Source organism: Pelodiscus sinensis, chromosome 3, assembly GCF_052426305.1.
Source record: "Pelodiscus sinensis isolate ZL-2025 chromosome 3, ASM5242630v1, whole genome shotgun sequence".
In the NCBI taxonomy this organism is placed as follows: domain Eukaryota; kingdom Metazoa; phylum Chordata; order Testudines; family Trionychidae; genus Pelodiscus; species Pelodiscus sinensis.
The window spans coordinates 112,634,915-112,653,339 of NC_143054.1; the positions used below are offsets into that span (position 1 = coordinate 112,634,915).

Below are 18,425 nucleotides of genomic sequence, written 5' to 3' on the forward strand. Positions count from 1 at the left end.
AACCGCTCACAACTGCTGTTGCCTGTGGTTTGCTGTTCCTCGTGGTGAGTTACAAATAGTTGATGCAGATTTTATATGATTCATTTTGCTGCAATTTTATGAAGATAATGTTGTGGTAGTCAGTTTGTATCTTGGCGTTTTAAAGATGTTTACCCTGAGTGTTTTATAAAGGAATGATGATAGGCTGTTTCATTTTTATGACCCTTTTGAATTGCTCTAAAGTTCTATTTTACTGATATAAAAATGTTTTTAAATGTTTTGTGGAGCTGCTGGAGTGCTGTTAGTTATGAATGTCAGGGTCATGGTGAGTGTGGTTGACCTAATGGTGAGAGCCAGGAGCTGGTCAGGTTCACGGTTGTGAATCATGGCAAAGTTTAAAGTCAGAGTCGGAAGCCACACACAGGGTCATTATGTGAGGCCCACCAAAAATTAAGCCAGAGTTGGAGTCAGAAATCCTGTTAAGGGCCATGCAACAGGGATCAGGGCATGGTAGCACGAGCGGGGGCAAGGCATGGTAACAGGAAGAGGGAGTAGGAGTCCAACAAAGAAGCAAGGTCTTCTACTTTTGAGGAACTAGTTGCTCAGACAAAGGGTGGGACAGTTTATATCTTAGTCACCAATCAGCAGTTTGCTCCTAATCACTTGCTCCTGTTGAATCAGCAGGCGTAGCTTCTACTGGTACAATGTGTGGCTGCAGTTTCTTCCTGGAGCTCTGCAGTCTGGCGGCACAGAGGACAAAGTTCTTGCTTGGCAATGTGTTTTAGATCTGTGGTATCTGACAATTAGCAAAAGAAATACCCCCCCCCCCCCGCATCCCCCTTCTGTTCTGAAATGTGATTTGTCCTTTTCATATGTGTTCATTTTTTTTTAATTGTATCCTTTGGTATATATGGCTGTGACTATTTTCTTCCACTATTTGATCTGAGGAAGTGGGTCTGGCCCACGAAAGCTCATCATCTAATAAACCATCTTGTTAGTATTTAAAGTGCTACATAGTCCTGTATTTTGTTTCAGCTACGCCAGACTAACACGGCTACATTTCTATCACTGTTCCAAAAGAAATACAACTCTGTAGGAACTGTGCAGAAAAAGCCCTGCGACCAACCTCAGTAAAACTGCATCTTTAATGTTCAAGACTCTTTACTGTTCAGTCCTGTGGATACTTGCACTCATTATGCTGACATGGAGCTAGATTGTCCAGAGCCTTCACTCAACTGGGCAGAGGAATAAGGCCCTTCTTTTTCAACCTTGCTCATTCTTCTATAGTCTCATTGCATACTCATTCACAGTTCTATACAGTTAGGCACATCTAGACTACGTTCTAATTTCAAAAGAGGATATGCAGATATTGCGGGAATTTGCATATCTTCTTCCAATTGCTTTTTCGAAAGCGGGTCTTTTGAAAGTGAAAGTAGTCTGGATGTGGTTTTTTTCTGGAAAAAAATCCCTTTTTCAAAAAACTACATAACCTCCTTTTTTTAGGAAGAGAAGGTTTTTTTTTTCCGAAAAAGGGTTTTTTCTGAAAAAAACACGTCCAGTCTCCTTTCACTTTTGAAAACCTCACTTTCGAAAAAGTGATCGGAAGATGATATGCAAATTACCACTGAATTTGCATATCTCCTTTTGAAAAAAACCCTTAGTCTAGACCTAGCCTTAGGGTACATCTACACTGTGTGCTTAGTTGGAAATAAGCTATTCTGGAATAGTTATTCCGAAATAGCTTATTTCGAAATAGCACTTTTACACTGCAGGGAAGCCTCAAAATTAGTCCGAGGCAGGATTTCCTAATGTAGATATGCCATCTTGATTTAGAGCCCCAGGAAGCATGGGGGAGGAATAACTTAGAATGGTCCTGGTGAAGGGCTATTTCAAAATAGCAGCAATGGAGCTTCTACACACACCTTATTCTGAAATAGCTATTTCAAAATGGGTGTTATTCCTCATAGAATGAGGTTTACAGATTTTGGAATAAGCCATTGGTTATTTTGAATTATTTCAAAATACATGCTCGCATTTCAAAATAACACTAGTTATCTCGAACTAACGGTGCAGTGAAGATGCACCCTTAGCGTAAAAAGCTACAGTGAGAGGCAAATTCAGATTTGATAGTTTTATATTTGTTTTGCACAGGTATAAATGATTATATGAAGTGTAGGATCAAGGAGATCTAGGCCCCTGGTCTTTATATTCCTACTGTTGTCACAAGCAAAATTAGTAGAACTAAAAAAAACCCAAAAGGAAGTAACTTTTTATAAAACGTGAAATTCTATTGTGACACCATAAACACTGGCAGGTGGATACAGGCAACTGCTCCCATTTTCCTTTTAAAATCTAATCTCTTTCAAATCCATGTTCCTTTTAAAATCCTCTAATAGGATTGCTGAGCCACACTGGCAAATCACTTTGGGCCAGATTGTGGCCACGTCATCATGGCAGTGGTGTAGTAGGCATGGGGCCTCTCTAAATCACAGCCTTCATCCCAGGAGTAGCACAAGAATCTGCAGGCTGAGCCTCTCTAGTCCAGAACTCTTGAGTCTGGCAACATCTATGGTCCGGCATTATCGGGGACCCCATGGGTGCTCTGGGTTGGAAATGTCACTGCATGGATGTTGCTGGACCAGAGAGCTGTGCTGGTGGCTGGGAGCAGAGTACCAGGGCCAGGTCTGTCAGCTAGAGTTGGAGCTCAGTGGCCAGGATGGGGGCCAGAGCCTGGTAGACGGGAGCCAGCAGCTGGAAGTGGGGTCTATCAGCCAGGACTGAGGGCTGGGGCTGGCAGCTGGGAGCAGAGCACAGGGGCCAGGAGTGGAACAAGTTGGCCGGCAACAGAACGGCCAATGTTCTCCCCCCATCCATCCCTCCCGCACCGCTCTAGTCCAGAAAACTCCCTGGTTTGAAACCACTCTGGTCCTGAGGGAGCTGGACCAGAGAGGTTCAACCTGTGCTGCGCCCTGCTCCGGGCAGGTGGTTGCCTTGGGATCTAACCCTTTTGATGACTGACACCAAATTATGTCTTGCATAAACTATCTACCAGGTATGTTCCTTTTGTTTTACTTTTTGGTTGGCCTGATTTTTTTTTAAACTAAGAAAAGACTACATTGGACCTGATCCTGAAGTGGATGGGAGTTTTGACTACTGGAAAAACTGTAGTCCTGGGTCCAATGTCACACATTTTTCCTGTGTTTGTTTGTTTGGGGGCATAGATAAATATCATTTTATATAGGTAAAGTTCCTCTGAATTTGTTTGAATCCTTAACAGCTACCAACATTTTTTTGTTTGTTTACCTTTGATTCTAGGTGCCTTGCTTGTTTTTTTTTTTTTTTTTTTTTTTTTTTTTTCAAAAAGACTATGGAAACCTAAAATAAACCATCACATGCAGGAAGTGAAACTGGCTGACTTAGCCTGAGGCTAATAAAAATGTGACAGGAAAAGTTTATGGCATACAGAATGTTCTTGATGTAAATATAACAAAAATGCTTTTAAGGCGTATAATGAGCCTGAGGCACTAATTTGGTGTTTGGCTGTTGCACAGCTATATCATCAGAATATCCTATTAATATGAGGCTGTTTACCTGTGGCCCATTTCTAAATCTAAAACAGCAGGAACAGTTCTCAAGAGATTAAAACACAGCATTTCCTTTATACATTAGTCTCTACCAGACAAGAAAACAGGATTCCCAAGGTTGTTTTTAAACATGAGATCTTGAAAGTAGACAAGCTTGAACAGGAATCTAATTAAAAGAAGTCCAAGATATTGAATAAAGCCCACAAGCTCCATCTGTTCAGTTTTACAACCAGAAATTAACCAGTGAAGCAGAGAAATGCCCTTGATTGTTTTTGCAATTTCACTGGTATTGTTTAATCACTGCAACTGCCAGCGCACATCACAAAAGTTATGTAGAGCCTATTAAAAGTAATAAACAGTTTGACCTTATTAATTATGCCATCACATAGTGTTCAGGAAATAAAATAAGTTGTTTAAAGACAAATCCTATGAGTATAGCACTGACATCCCTGTGGGTCCTGTCTTGAATAATTGTCTTCATTCTGTCTGTAGCTTGTTTGCATTTTAAAGAGGGACATGAATACCAATTTCCTATTGGTTTCAAGTCATACCCATTATGGATTAAGGTGCTGAGTGCTTTCAGCTCCCACTGCAATGAGTTAAAAGCATTGTGTAACTTTCAGTACACATTCAGCACCTTGAGCTCGTGCCTCTCTCCTTCCTCCCCATACACGGGTTTGAACATGCGAGAGTCAGAAAACTCTGAGCTAAATAGAAGAGCTTCTTAATTTTTGGTAGAGACATGCTGATGATGATAATAATAAATAAAACACTGGCAGTATTTTGGCATCAGGTACTTTGAGAAAAGGTGCCATAGCACCAGACACTCAGCATCTTCTGGTTTTGTAATGGGTTCTTCATAAAGAACAATTAAGGATGGTTTATATGTATATTAAGGGTGTTGAAGGTGTGTTATGCACATACATTTGCTGCATGTAGTGTGAAATATGGCTTAATGTAATTGGCATATTCAGTAAGGTAGCAACCTCAGGAGCGATGATCTATTAAGACCTGCTCACAAATCAATCTGTTGGCTTTTACAGCAATTGTACTTAGATTAAAACAACAAGAAAAGCAAACTATAACTTGGTTCCATGTGAAAATCTCAGTCCTATTATTCAGTCAAATGGGAGAACACCCTAAAGCCTATATTAACATTCAACTTAGAAAAGAATCAACTGATTGCAAATTCAGATTGGGAGACTGGTCTGGGAAATAGAGATGAAGAGGAAAAACACACTTTCCTCATGTAAATGGTGGGCTAGTTGGATTCAACTTGGGAAATCCCTGTTCATAACATCACATTCCAAAGGTAACTAACAGCACTACAGTCATAGTTTATGTAAACAAATATGGGGACAGGAAAATTAAAACTTGACTGAAAGAAACCCTGTGCCTACTTTGGTGGGCCAAAAGGAAACCCTTATGAATAACACCTCTACATATTTTGGAAGAAGAAAACCTTGGGACAGGCTTATTAAGCGGAGAACAACTTCATCATTTTTAGTCCAAAGCAAATCTTTTTGTTTTAAACTCATTTTGAAAAACGTGAGTGAATAGACTGTTAAGTGACAAGCAAGAATTATGCACCTAGTAAATTATGGGACTAGCCACGCATATGCATATTCTTGATTTTTTTTTTTTTTGGAAGTTCACTCTGGCTTATATTTTATATGGTGGATGATAAAGTGTTAAAGTAACAATAAAATAACAAAGTAAAAATAATACAGTTTCAAGGCTGGCTGGCCAGTCATCTCCATTTTGCAAATCTCCCATACTATAGATGACAGAGTGTCTCCATTTTAACTCCCCATTCCCAGTGTAGCTTGAGATCTTTTTCATGTTCCATTCCTCCACCACGATATGGCTCAGACCTATTGCCTACCAGGAGCATGAGCATGGAAAGCTTAACTAAGGAAGACAATGAAAAGTTGGACATGCCAGATACAGTTCCAAAGCCTGAAGCCTGCAGGGGAAGAAAAAGGGAGTCCTCACTTCTGTGTTGTGTATTTGGTCTGATATTTGCACAGTAACAAATAGTGCTTCTTGCAAACCATTGGAATAAAAATTGCATAATGGGACCCTTCTCTTCTGGAATTCTCAAGAAGCAGCCCTTTGCCCACAGAGGAAGTATAATTAATGTTTTAATTTAACCCATTGGTTAGGCACTTGGTTTCTCATGTGATTTTTAACCTTACCAACAGTTGCCTTTGGTATGTGCTCACACAAAAGGCACTTTCCTTAAGGTGACGTGGGAAGGGCAAGAAAGGTCACATTCAGCAGGGAATCTCAGGGGTAACAGAAGCAGAAAGTGGGGCTGCCAGGTGGCCTCATGCCTGTCGCTCCTCTGGCGCAGCTGTACTGCCACCAGCCCGCCCTTGTGGCTGCGTCTCCTGGGGACTGCACAGCCCCTGCAGAGGACAGGGCAGGGGGCAGTGCAGCTATGCTGGAGGAGCTGCTGACAAAACTGAACCGCAGGACTCTGCAGAACTACATTAGTGAAAGGAACAGAACATGGTGCTGCCACTTCCAGGAGTCAGTGTCCTGCGGTGGCACCGCCTCTGGCACAGCTATATCAGTACTATCCCCAGCCCTGACCTCTAGTGGGGCTGTGCAGGACCCCAGGAGACACAGTGATGTGGAGGGGTTAGGGTGGTGCAGCCAGGCCAGAGGAACTGCAGGCATGGAGCTACCCAGCAGACCCACATTCTGCTCTATTTGCTGCTGCAGTGCTGGAGAGCCCTGTGTCTCAAAAATCGGTATTCAGTGGTGCAGTGAAACAGGAACCCCCTCCATCCCAGTAATGTGGGCTGGAGAGAGGACAGGAGCAGAACGGGGGTCTGGGGAAGGGTCATGTAGGGACATCACATGGCACCTTTTAGCTGCCCCCGCCCACTTGTATTCTCCTGAGTTGCCTGCGTTTGCTCCAACCCTTATGTTAAAGAAATAAAAATGGGTATGCCTTCAGTGTTCAAAGGACTCCTTAGCCTTTAGAAAACTGGAATCTTTATTTTCTCTTTTGCAGAGACACACGAGTTTAATGCCAACTTTGTTTGTAAAATAGATGTGATTTTGTATTGCCAAGGCACATAGACAGACAGGATTGGTAAAGATTAATGCCTGATACAGATTGATTGCACATTCCACTTAGGCTGTGGTTTCTTTATGGGCAGAAAGAGAAGATTCCTCAGTGACCTGAGATCAGCCCACAACTTCTCTGTAAATGCTGAAGACTGCTGTTGCTTTAGCGTTTACATTCTGTGGCCTTTAGGTCCTTCTACCCAAAGTGCAGTAGGTCCTGCCTCATCCTGTCAGGTACCCTGCCCTCTTTATGTTGTTTTTGGACACATAACCCTAGTTTCTCAGCATGAGCCAATGGGGGACATTAATTAGGTGGGGCAGTGTAGCTGTGGCACTTCATTTCCTTCCCCTCTCAATTGTTAATTGTCCCACCTTTTAAGAATTGGAGAGTGTGAAGTTGTAGCAGTGACTTATCTGAAATTTTTGCAGGTTCTTGGAAATATGAATAATTGATTTAGAAACTAGGCAGTGTAGTATTTATAGATAAGTTTTACTGAATACAGCTGAAATGTCCCTGTGGAAATCAGTGAGAATTTTAACTTACAATATTCAAGACACATCTTCTCTGTATTTGGTCTCCAATCGATTTTTGTGTTTTCAAACCTTCAGTTGTGCAGCACATTATAAAGTTAAAGAAGGTGGTGATGTGACATTAGACATGAATGGTCCAGACAAATACTCAATGTCTCCAAACCTGTTTATATCACTTCACAATGGATAGCATGTTCTTCACAAGTACTCTGAAAGGTTCTCCATTTTTTCTAAAATTGTATAAAAACTCCCTAGGCATTAACTCAAAAAGATGCATGATTGTGTCTGTTTCTCATCTTTTTGCCTTTAAAATTTTTTTGCTTGTGAATGAATGAAGTGCACGTTGTTCAGCTTTGAATGCTCCTTGGGGAAGGGGCTTTATTTTCTTGTGTACCACATGAAGCATATTGTTCGCATTTAACAAGTAGTAATAAGTGAGGGACGAACAGCTATTGGTGGAATCAGGTATATTGTGATCTGGCAATCAGACATCTTTTTTACCTGTCTTTATCTAATCACTTCATTTCTGATTATTAATCCAGACCTACTGATTATAGATTCATACATTCCAAGGCCAATAGGGACCACTTTGATCATCTAGTTTAATTTTCTATGTAACTCTGGCCACAGCACCTTCCTAAATTAATCCGTGGACTAGAGCATGTCTCTCAGAAAAACATCAGATCATCATCTTCTTTTTTTTTTTTTTTTTAATTTGCAGTGATGAATCTACTGCAACTTTAGTAAGTTGTTCCACACTTTAAAAAATTTGCACCTAAATTTGAAAAGGTTGAAATTCTGTCCCTGTTTTGTGATGTGCACAAATAGGAGATTGGGATAAAATTGCCGAACTAACTTCCATTTGTGTTCAGTACCAGTATGTGGACTCGGATCTCTCACTGTGGAAAACGGATTACATAATGTTCTGCAGCACTTGCCTTCCTCTCCTGCCATGACTCACTTTCTGGATGGTTAAAAACAAAAACAGCCAAACAAAAAAGTATCTGAACTCCCCACTAAATAAAAATAGTAACCTAAAAGAATTAGAATTAACTTCACGCTGACATTTAGAAAGCAGATTTAAAAAATGTAGTGCTCAAACTGTATAAAGCTCTGGTTCATCTTCGTAAATGGGGATGAGTCATTGAAAGCTGGATTTTAATGCTTCACAATAAATTATCATTGAACTACACTAGTAAATTATAAGTGAGTAAGTTCTGCTGAGTTCTGTTTAATTGGGACTCCAGCCATTCAAAAAAGAAAAAAGGGGGTGTGGTCCAAAAATGACTTAGGTGTAAGGAAAAATAAATCAGAGGCCATAGCATTTCCCTTATCTTAGTACTGAATCTTCATTGTATTATGACCTTTGGGAGAGGGCAGGATTTGGATGAAAGATCAAGGAAATAGTAAAAGGCAACTAAAAATAACCATAGTTTTTATTAAAAATTTATCTACCCTTTTCTGTCAGCTGAGTTGGCGCACACAAGTGAAATCCTGGCTACACTGAATGGGAGGTTTGCCACTGACTTCAGTGGAGCCAGGATTTCACACATAGTATTTTAAGATTCGTAAGAGTTCATATCATCTCAGTCTGTGTGTGTGTCCGTCTGTATCTGTGTATGAACGTGGATATGGACTTGTGAGCATGATTCCTTGATTTTTAAGTAATCAGGCAAGGGTTAAATTTCTCATCTGAAGAAAATTATGCTTATTTTTACAGTGTGACATTTTACAAAACTTTCATTTTTTCCAAACAAACAGGAGTTTTGGCTGGCAGATTTTGTCCTTTGCTTATGACAAAATGTTTCACAATTGGGTTGGTAAAAGTATTTGATGTTTTGTTTCCCCCCTCCCTCCCCCCGTAAAACTGGCCAGTAGCCAAAACTTGGCAGTTTCATTTACATCTGATTTTTTTCTTTCTTATTTTCTGTTGGCTTTAAAAGAAGCTGGAGTTTTAAACATAGACAAAATGCACATTCCTATTTTTAGGAACAGTTTATTATTCGGGACTTGCTTCACCACTGTAGTACTTCGCCATTTTAGAGTAAATAATATTTGAGGATTATACAATCACATGCTATGTCTAGTGAAAGCAGGACTGAGCCTTTATTAAAAATAAAGTCCATGATACAACTTCACATGACTTCATTAGGCACAGGTTGGGCTCCAAAGAACAGGCACAGTATAGCAATTAATGCTGTCTCATACAATTGTGAACGCTGCAATGTATTCATAAACAAAAAGTATAAAGTGTGTATGCATTGACTAGCCAATACCCAGCAGTTTCATTATAATTTCCATAGAATAATTCTTTTGACCTACAAAAAATCCCTCTGAAGTGTTAAATTTTGAAAATAAAGTTTAAAGGATGCATTCATTTCACTCATGTCACTTTTTTATTTTTACTTATGATCACTCTTATGTAATATCAAATAATATATTGCTTGGAGGTTATTGGGAAATTTATCCTTTGAATAAGTAACTGGATTTTGTAATCTCCTCTTTATTTGGAGCTTTTTGATATATTTGTGAATGTATGAGGATGCCACATTAAGGTTGGATGGTTATAGTGAGTGACTAGTGACCGTGCAGCAGTGAGGAAATTAGCTGGATAACTTTACTAGGGATGTTAGATACTGTGTAGTTGAATAGTCATGTAACCACATGAAATCTATTCGATAGTTCTTGGGGCGGGACTGGCAGCCAATTCACTCCAGGCCCCACTCCTGGGGAGCCCCCCGCCATGCCGTGCTGCTGCCTCTATATTAGTGGGGTGGCAGGCGGGAGCCAGTCCACCAGGGAAGCTAATTTAAAAACCAGCTGCCTGGGATCCAGAGACAGCAGCACAGGGTGGCAGCAACCCCTGTCTGTGGGAGGTCCAAGCTCTCCATGGACAGAGGTTGCTCTACGGCAACAGCCTCTGTCTGTGGAGAACTCGGACCCCCCTGTGGACAGGGGCTGCTTCCATGGACCAGCCTCTGTCCATGGCGGGCCTAAGTTCGTCACAGACAAAGGGTGTGTCTAGACTACAGGGTTTTATCGACAAAAGTGGATTTTTGTCGACAAAACTAAACCTGTGTCTACACTACCTCTGAGTTCTGTCGACATAGCGTCGACAGAACTCAGCAGTTTTGTCGATGCTGGTAAGTCTCATTTTACGAGGAATAACGCCTTTTGTCGACAGAGTTCTGTCGACAGAAGGCGTTATTGCATCTAAACTGTCCTTTGCGTTTACACTGCCATGTCGACAAAGCAGCTTGCTTTGTTGACAGAATTGAATGTAGTCTAGATGCTCTTTGTAGACAAAACTTCTGTCGACAAAAGCCTGTAGTCTAGATGTACCCAAAGGTTGCTCCCTGGAATGCTAGAGCAGCCTCTGTCCATGAGGAGCTCAGACCCCTCGTGGACAGGTGCTGCTGCCATGGACAGAGGCTGCTTTGCGACAGCCTCCTCTGCCCTTTCTCCCAAGTGCTGCTGCCTCTGATACAGCTGATAGAGTCAGCAGCATTGGGGGGGGGGAGAGGCAGGCAGCACGGCAGAGCTGGTGCTGGGGGGATCTGACTTTTAAGCAGGCTCCCTTCAGCACTGGCTCTTTCCTGTTCTCCCCCACTGCCTCTGTAGGAGGGGGCAATGGGTGGGGACAGGTGACACGCAAGGAGAACCTTCTTGAAAACCAGCTCCCCACATGTATCGGCTCCATCCTGCCCCCCTTACCCTGCAGACTGCTGCCTCTCTATTTCTTTATTTTGTAAAATTTCTGGGAAATTGCGTCCATCTCAGTGAGACAGAGCTAAATGTTTTTCTTTATAAATAAATCCTTTGTAAAGTTTTTAAATTAGGTTGATTTACCACTTCTGCAGGAATGAGGAGCCCTTCTCAGAGAGATCTGATGATGCCTATATATTTGCAAATATGGCTGAGACTTCATTATTTACACACGTCTGTCATAACCAGGATCTCAAAGGCTCCTAGGCTTTAACATCAGAAGAGACCATCATAATAATGTAATGTGAATTCCTTCACATTGCAGGACACAGAACCTTACATATCCACACCTGAAATAGACCCTAGCTCAGCAGTGGGCAATAATTTTTGGTGTGTGTGTGGAGGGGGGGGAGGGAGTTTCCATCATTAGCATATTTTCTGCCGCAAAAACTCGCAGTAGACAAAGCCTATGGGTTCATTGCACATGCACTTTATATGGCTCCCTGTATACCTGCTCTTTATGTTCCAGGGGTCCTCTCTCCTCATCTGTATTTCTCCCGGGCTGCATCTAGACTGGCAAGTTTTTCCGCAAAAGTGGCTGCTTTTGCGGAAAAACTTGCCAGCTGTCTACACTGGCTGCTTGATTTTGCACAAAAGCACTGACATTCTACTGTCCGAAATCAATGCTTCTTGCGCAAATGCTTTGACGTTCCCGTTCGGGCAAAAGCCCTTTTCCGGAAATGCTTTTGTGCAAAAGGGCCAGTGTAGACAGCTGAAAACTCTTTTGCGCAAAAAAGCCCCGATGGTGAAAATAGCGATCGGGGCTTTCTTGTGCAAAACCGTGTCTAGATTGGCGTGGATGCTTTTCTGCAAAAAGTGCTTTTGCAGAAAAGCATCCGTGCCAATCTAGACTCTCTTTTCTGCAAAAGCTTTTAACAGAAAAACTTTTCCATTAAAAGCATTTGCGGAAAATCATGCCAGTCTAGACGTAACCCCTGTGAAGTCAATTTGTTTGATGTTTTTTTGAAGGACCATAAGTTCCTAAACTGAACTTTTCATTATCATCTAGCACAACCGTTTAGCATGACAAAAGGAGACCTTACTACCTTAAGGTTCTGTCCCTGCTCCTGTTAAAGTCAGTGTCTTTCTTGGACACTTGATATAGACCCTAAAGATGTTACTGTGTATTAACAGGATGGTCCACTTGTTTTTATCCTTCCCAATGTGAGAGGAATAGCCGTTTCCTTCATTTGTAACCTGAGCAGTTTTATAGTCTCCTATTCCGGAAAGCGTCCTGATTCAAGGAAGGTGCTTAAGTATGTGCTTAAAATTAAGCATCTGGTTTAAATGTTTTCATGAATTGGGACTTTAATGAGTAGCAGTTTTAAAACACATTGTTTTACTCATTGAATTGGCCATATTCTTAATTGGTTATTATTAGTATTCTGACAAGTGGCAGATTGCCAGTTAATCCATATTACGTTGTCTGATTGATATCTTCACCATCAAAGGGCCCATGGACCATGCTGTGGAAGAGTTTTTTTTTTTTTTTTCTTGGCAGCAGCATCTGGTTCTTTGACATACAAAATCCTGCTGGGTGTTGGTAACTTGGGAGCTGCCCAGAGGCCATCTGTGCTGTTTTGCTATCTAGAGGGCTTTTTCCTTTGATATCCCACCGTTTCAGAAGAATCCACATGTTTTTGAAATGGCTTAAGTAATGTGCGTCATAGAAGTGTCCTGAGAATGACTCATCATATAATAGAAAATATATGGCCTACGATTTGGTCTTATCTTCTAACATTGTAATGCTAGGAAATTGAGAAGTAACAGTTGATGGAAAAAACAAAATAGTTTAAGTGATGGGATAATTGGTTCAAATATATCTTTTTGTTTTTGATGAAGAATTCTCAGTCTTATAAATCACCGAGATTCCATGCTGATGAGCATAGATACATAAGTTACATACAAAAATACAACATTAAAAAATGTTCAGGTTGCAAAGGCTGGTGCTCAAAAATCAGGAAATGCTTGAATAAAGTGTGTGTGTGTTGTAATAGAATTACAAAATTGTAATGGCAGCAAGTGCTTTCCCTCTGCCCCAGACTCATTGGAAAAATACCATGTTTTTAATAACACCTCTCCCCCCCATGCAAGTATAAGGGAGGCACAAAAGCAAACCTAATGTCTTTAAAGTCATGAAGTAAGAGGTGTGCCTATGTTGTTTGTTTTGAAGTAGTTGATGGTCCTCATTTTCTTTCAAAGTACTCCAAGTTCTTTTTTGCTCTTGCTGAGTCTTGCAAGAAACGTTTATACCCATGTGTGGGGTGGGTGTGTGTTTGTTTGTTTGTTTTTGCACAATTCTAAAGACGGTTCTGGAGAATCTGACTGTAACTAGTACTGTTGACTGTATTTTAAGAAAATTATTGAGAGAGTATGAGAGTTCATCACCTTACCATACATGCCTTTTTTCTGCTCCTTGATCCATGTGTCCATCCAGCATAATACTGAGTAAATACAAACATTGCAACAGAGAAGGGATTGGATAGTTGAAGGGAATGTGCTGAATTATATTGATATAGTCAGGGCATCTTCAAGAAAGGATGGAGGCACGTGTTTATGCTGCCTTGGAAGGCATGGAGCTGATGAGACTCACTGCTGTTGCCCATTTTAGAGCTGGATGCAAAGGATTAATAGCTGTCAGATACCTTGGAAGCAGAACTCTCTTCATTCTCACCTAAAAGTGACTGTCACATTATTTCTGGAGTTCTACAGTTCAAATTATTTATAGTATTTCTGAGAACTAGCCTTTGGCATTTTTTTTTAAAGAACTTGCCCACAAATCTGGTTTGGTGACTTGATGTGCTTCATCCTACTTGGATTAAAAAAATCCTGTTAACTTTAATGGTGGACGCTCAAGTCCAGTATCCTTTATCTGTGTCTTATCTGTACCATAACATTTGCTTTCTGCCCAGTTTGCTTGTCAACATGGCACACTAGTTTTTTTTTAAAGGTGACTTGCAAAGGAAAAGTTGTGTTTATCCCTTATTTTTGTATGATGTATAAAGTATTTAACTCTTTATTTTAAAAAGGTTTTGGTTTTTGCATAATAAACAACATTTTTTCCTATCCTATTTTTGCTAGAGGACTTTAAAAATGGCTGGAGAACTGGTGGAATTATGAAATCATAAACTTCACTTTATGGCTCTTTTGAAATAAAGAAAATAAGGAACTCTGTAAAGAAATTAAGAATTTAAGCAGAACCACATTATATACGAAGGAACCGGAGATTTTGGTGTGTGCCTTTCTTTGGAAACTTCTAATATGAGTCTTTCCCCAGTGGAATACAGCTTCCTTTGTTTTTGATCTTGAAGATGAATTTGAAGAGATAAAGAAACATACCTTGAAAGTGATGGCATTCAGATAAACAAAAATGCTATTGCTTGCAGTGGCAAGGCTGGCTTTTTAAAGCACAGGTTGTTCTGCACTGATTATTTCATATCTTATGTTAACTATAATAAACCAAGTGACTTACATGAATCATTATCACTTTTTCTGTGCATGGTGCTTTACAGACAATTAGAAGACACAGTTGCACCAGTGTAAATTCAGATTTAGATACAGCAACTCAGGGTGGCAGGGGGCTCCCCAGGATTGGGGTTGGGAATACACTGGCTGCCAGCCCCACTCCCGGGGACTACTGAATGGTTGATTAATCCACTACCTATTGTACTAACTCTGCAGTGGTTTGTACAAAGGGTTGCAACATGGAACCTGAGGTCAGTATACAAATAATGACAGACTACTGGGAGATGAATTTTCTGGGAGTATTTCGAGTTTTCTTATCCCCTAGTCATAACTCCGGTCATCTGAAGAAGTGGGCTGTGCCCACGAAAACTCATGATACCATCTACATGTTTTGTTAGTCTATAAAGTGCTACCAGACCATTCGCTGGGAGATGAGGAGTTAGGGAAGAAGAAAAGTGGCAGGCAGTTATAATTGTATTTATTTTAGCCATTGCAATTAGATAGTGGGCCTTTGTTCTGATCTCATTTATACTGCTTATGTGCCAGTTTAAATCCATCGACATCAATTTAAGTAATTCCCGATTTGCAGCAGGGTAAGTCTCAGTCGTTGAAATCCTTGAGTAAGGAATTTTCAATATAAAAAATCCTTGACTGTATTTTGGTTATGTATATTTTTTTTAAAAAGTACAGTGCCAAATTCACCAATACAGTGTAGCTGATTTGTGCCATACTAATGATGCAGAGCTTCCATAAGCTCTCCGATGTTGACAGATTTATATTGCCAGGGGAGTCCAAAGCAACTGAAATGTTCTGGTGAATATGGTTCATAATTTTCAAAAGAAGAAAAGAGTATTGGTCACACCTAACTTGAGTAAACACAACCATATCTGTACTGCTTACCTAGCTATAGAAAACAGTTCAAACCAGAGGATTTTTTGTTATAATAAATTTGTCATGTTTGGTGCTGCATCTTTTTTAACTTGATATTTTTATAAATTTTCAGATATCTGTTGCACAGCACAAACAGAATTAAAGATGTGACCACAATAAAAGTCTCCAAATATATTGGATGAAATGGACTCTGTCCTAATGCCCCCTCAAACAAAGCACATACAGAATTCTGAAATCCAAAGAGGCGAACTGGAGAAAGCCTGCAGAAATCTTGGGAGAGCATGGGGGTGGGAGTGTGTTACTGAATATCCCATCTGGCTGCCTGACAGCCACAAGCTTACTAGTTCTGGGTTCCCCGAAGGATCAGAGAGAGCTGATACATGATGAAAGAAAAATTAGCAGAAAATACTAAAGTCTGGGTCACAGAAGCCAAATGATGAAGAGTCATGAACATAATACTAAGAACTTTGATATGGATGCATGTTTCTGATCTGTATAGCAACATGGCAGATGACCTTTTCTTTGTGGAATGACTCTGGCTCAGCCATGACAGCCAGTGAGCTAGACTAATTTACTTCAAACTATGGTATTACAGTGCAAGCCTCTTAAGATGGACTAAGTCAGATAAAATCTGGTTTGTCCATATAATATGATGCCTGTAATAAGTGAATGAATTTTGCGAGCTCTTTTCTGCAGGGAAGGAGGGTGCAGGGAATGGGAAAACCATCAGGAAGACTTTGTTCAAAAGAGGATAGAACAAAAAAGCTGTCAGGGTCATCAGGAAGATTGAGAAAGGGGAGAGAGGAAAGAAGTGTATTTCCAGGAGGGTAAAAGTAAATTATTTTTCAAGGTGGGGTACCAAGTGCTAATGAGACATTGGGGAGGAAAGGAAAGAGAAGGTGGCAGGGAGGCTAAACAGGGATTCCACAAAAATCAGTATGTAATATAGAATTCTAGAAGATTTAGCTGGTGTGGATCAAATCCCTAAGGGTATGTCTACACTACCACCCTAGTTCAAACTAGGGTGGTTAATGTAGGCAACCGAAGTTGCAAATGAAGCCCGGGATTTAAATATCCCGGGCTTCATTTGCATCTTGCCGGGCGCCGCCATTTTTAAAGCCCCGGTAGTTCGGACTCCGTGCCCGCGGCTACACACGGCACGGAGTAGGTAGTTTGGATTAGGCTCTCTAATCCGAACTATTGTTACTCCTCGTGGAATGAGGTGTACCGGTAGTTCGGATTAGAGAGCCTAATCCGAACTACCTACTCCGTGCCACGTGTAGCCGCAGGCACGGAGTCCAAACTACCGGGGCTTTAAAAATGGCGGCGCCCGGCAAGATGCAAATGAAGCCCGGGATATTTAAATCCCGGGCTTCATTGCAACTTCGGTTGCCTACATTAACCACCCTAGTTCGAACTAGGGTGGTAGTGTAGACATACTCTAACTCCTTTGTTTCTCTTCACTTAAATCATTGATTTGGGGTGGGGCTGAGGTTGAGGGGCTCAATATGCAGGCTGCCTTGGGGAGAGAGTACAACCCCAGTCTTCTCTCATAGCAGCAGGTTGGGGCCAGGTGAGAAGCACCTCTCCATGGCCTCTGCAGCTGAAGCAGGCATTGCCAAAGGATGGGTGCATATCCCCTGATGGGGGACAGACAGTTATACAAACAAACTCTCTGAAGTATATAGTAGATAGCTCTCCCTTTCTCTCCTCCGGCCCCCTGCTGGCTCATTGGGGTTATAGCTGTCCCAGTCTTCATCTCTGGCCCCTTACTGCCCCAGTGTGGTCATTCTGCATATAACTGTCCTTCCTACCAGACTCCTGCCTTTACATTTGAGAAACAATCTGTTTCCATGTACATCCCATTATCCTGGCTCAACCAGAGTCTGACCTTGTTTTAAGTTATAAGAGGAAGCTGCATATCAAATTTAGGGTCCAAGCTCTTCCCATTTAGGAGAAGTTCTTGAACAAATGGACTCAGACAGAAGCACACGTCTAAAAATATAGTAAGCTGTGATAGCATAATTAATTACAAATATAAAAGGTGCCCACCATAATGTTTACCTACAGTTTCCTCCCTGCCTTTAACTGCTTCTTGTAAAAGAGTCCTTCGTGCGCTAAACTTTCTCAATGTGGATAATAACCAATGTAGCTGCAGGAATTGTTTGATTTTTAAATGCCTCCTTTTCTTACATATTTAGAGAAAGCATGTATCTGTCCATGCAGATGTTTCTTATCTTCTCAGAAAGGAAACTAAAGGAATTACTTTAAGGAAGACAGGATGCCCTTTTCTGCTATTTTTCATTTTCAGTTACAACAAGAGGAGTAACTTGTAACAAAGAGAAGAGTTGTTTCCAAGGAAGGGAGAAGCTGAAAATGTTTGAAAGTTATTGGGATAATAGCTTTATATAGCAGCCTATGTCAGTGCACTTAGAGGGTGAGAAAAGGAGTTGGCCTATTTTCGCTATAAGATTTTTCCAAAAGAGGACTGAAGGAGTGTTCTCCTAATAAAAGATTAGCACTGTGCTGCCTTGTTTTCTGATTCAGATGCACGGCGATAATGCATAACTGGTGTTCCCTCTAAGCTGCGCAGCAGCACAGATTCACAGTTGATTAATCAGCCTTGCCCAGTCAGTCAGCGCCATGTGCAGAGCCCTGAGACTCTGACTTTATGGGAGCTGATTAATCACTTGTGAAGCTGTGCTGCCCCACAGGTTAGAGGGAACACTGTGCACAAGTCAGAGAAGACAGGGATGAAAAGATGGTAATTCTGTAATTCCATTACACACAGTGAAATTTTACTAATCCCGTCCTTGGAAGGCCCTCTGCTCAACTTAAACTGCCTGGTGGAGCTAGAGGTGGATTGCCAATAGAGCATCTGTATAGAGGTGCTCCAGCACTCCTTGCACACTGGGAATGGGGACAAAAAAGTCAATTTCTCCCGTCCTCTTCTCCCCCACACCCGTTAAACAGAGGGAGTCAAAGATATCTTTTTTTATTATTTATTTTCTCTCCTGCACTTGAAGCTGACATTCAGATAACTGCTGAAGACTTGAAGTGATTTCAGGAAGCCCTGCAATAGAAATGTCTCTTGAAATTCCTGTACAATGCTATTTCCTTCACTTGGGG

The 18,425-nt window shown here is 41.1% G+C and overlaps 1 protein-coding gene across 2 annotated transcripts in view; it reads left to right on the top strand.

Moving 5' to 3' along the window:
• Window positions 1-18,425, top strand: part of TIAM2 (TIAM Rac1 associated GEF 2) — a 185,355-nt gene that overhangs the window by 876 nt on the left and 166,054 nt on the right. The gene's annotated exons all lie outside the window — the stretch shown is intronic.